Here is a 1801-nt window from a genome sequence, read left to right as displayed (position 1 = left end):
CCCCTGCCCTCCAGCCAGCCCCCTTCTATCATCCCTTGCAGGCTTGGCAGGCTGGAGTGAGCTTGGCTCTCGCCTTATGATGGGTATTTCTTGCCAAAGGGTAGGTGTGGGTCAGCCAGCTGCTTCCAGATGGAGATTCTGGGGCGCTGACAGACAGAGTTTTACAGAGCCCCAGGGAGTCTTCCTGTAAGGAGAGGCTCCCACCCAGCTCTGCCTCTGTGAGAGGGAACCTGTCAGCTCTGGGCTCTCCCTCCAGCTCATCTGGGTGTGCATCTTCCCTTCACACTGCACCTGCCTGCCTCCCTCCCCCATACTCTTCTCTGTGTGAAGGTGGGGGGCTCTGCCATGAAAGCAGAGGTGGGGTGAGATGCACAGATGCATGGACACAGGAAGCAGAAGGTGGAATGCCCCAAAGCAGTCCCCCTGGCCCAGCGATGATGCAGGTGAAGACAAGAGTGGGCTGTCACCCTTACTCCTGGTGGGGCCAAGGTCTCCGGGTCATTCCAGGCAGTTCCTGAAGGCAGCTCTTAGATTACCCTGCACATGGGGGTCTGCTGGGCTCCCTGTAAGTAAGGCTGCCATCATGCTGCAAGCACTGTCTCCGGCAAAAGGTAGCTATACTTGGGGCAGAGGTGGCAAGGGAGGGGAGGAGCCCAGAGGTGTCACACACCTGAAGAAACACTTTGTGGGGTGCCAGGTGCAGGTGGCAGTGCTGACTGTGAGAACATTGCTCAACAGAGACAACTGCCCACTCTCCCAACCCTGGGGTGCCTGGCTGGTAAGCGACACCCTCTAAGAGTCAAGTTCAATAGCAAGAACACGGGGCCTCTAATGACTGAGGGTGACAGCTCGGACAGCTCCGTGTCTCCACCTGGTCCTCTCACTTCCCTAGGACTCACTTCTAGAAAGCCTCCTGATCAACCACCTCTGGTCCCAGCACCCCTGACTGACTGTCCTTCGGTGCAGAGCAAGGTAACGTGTAGCCAGTTGTCCCCTTCCTGCCTGTGCCAGTCTCTGCTGCCATGCACGTGGGACACTCTGGAAGCTGGGACCAGTCCCTTCTCTCCTCAGAACCTTGGGCTCAGGGCACTGCTCTGGCTGGAGCTGGACCTAGCTGGCCTGGGCTGGCCCCTTGTGTTGGCTGACTCTGTCTCCTGCCCGACCCTGTGGTAAAGGAACTCTGGCACCAGGTTCTTGGTGTCCAGAAGCTCGACAACCCCTATTTAAAACAGACGAGGCTCAGGGTTCTTGAATTCTATTCATGCTGGTTGTCTCCCACTAACCAGGTCCCCAGGGGAGCGGGGTAAACTAGGGAGAAAGGGGCTGTGTGCAGCTGCAAGGCCACGTCCTCAGAAAGGATTCCTGGTTCAGGGGCATGAAGGGGAGGGGATCCTAGCATGCAGTTCACCCTGCAAAATCACCCCATCCTCCTGCCAAGTAGCAGTACATCCACCTCAAACAAAAAGATGGCAACTTCTCGGTGAGGCAGGCAGAGGCCCACCCTCAGGACCCCAAGATCAAACAGCAGTATCTCAGAGCAGATATTAGTATCCCGAGTATATGAGCAACACAAGCTGCTTTGTTCACACAGCCCATCTCGCTTTGTGTCAATGTAAAACCATCTCAGAGGGCCAGCTGGTCACGTGGTGGTTAAGGAGCTGGACTCCCACATGGTTGACTGAGGTTCAAGTCCTGGACCTGGCGGTTTGCTTTCTCACTTTCTTTTCCTCGCTCTGTCTGTCTGGTCGAGATAATAATAATAATAATAATAATAATAATAATAAAATAATTTTTACATCTC

At 55.1% G+C, this 1801-nt stretch overlaps 1 protein-coding gene across 1 annotated transcript in view; it reads right to left on the bottom strand.

Annotated features, from left to right (window-relative positions):
- PKP1 (plakophilin 1) overlaps positions 1–1801 on the bottom strand; it is a 55075-nt gene that overhangs the window by 46579 nt on the left and 6695 nt on the right. The gene's annotated exons all lie outside the window — the stretch shown is intronic.

This window comes from Tupaia chinensis, unplaced genomic scaffold (assembly GCF_000334495.1).
Source record: "Tupaia chinensis unplaced genomic scaffold, TupChi_1.0 Scaffold000453_2, whole genome shotgun sequence".
Taxonomy (NCBI): Eukaryota; Metazoa; Chordata; class Mammalia; order Scandentia; family Tupaiidae; genus Tupaia; species Tupaia belangeri.
Note: the sequence above shows the minus strand (reverse complement) of the source record. Positions and strands in the feature narration are given on the sequence as shown.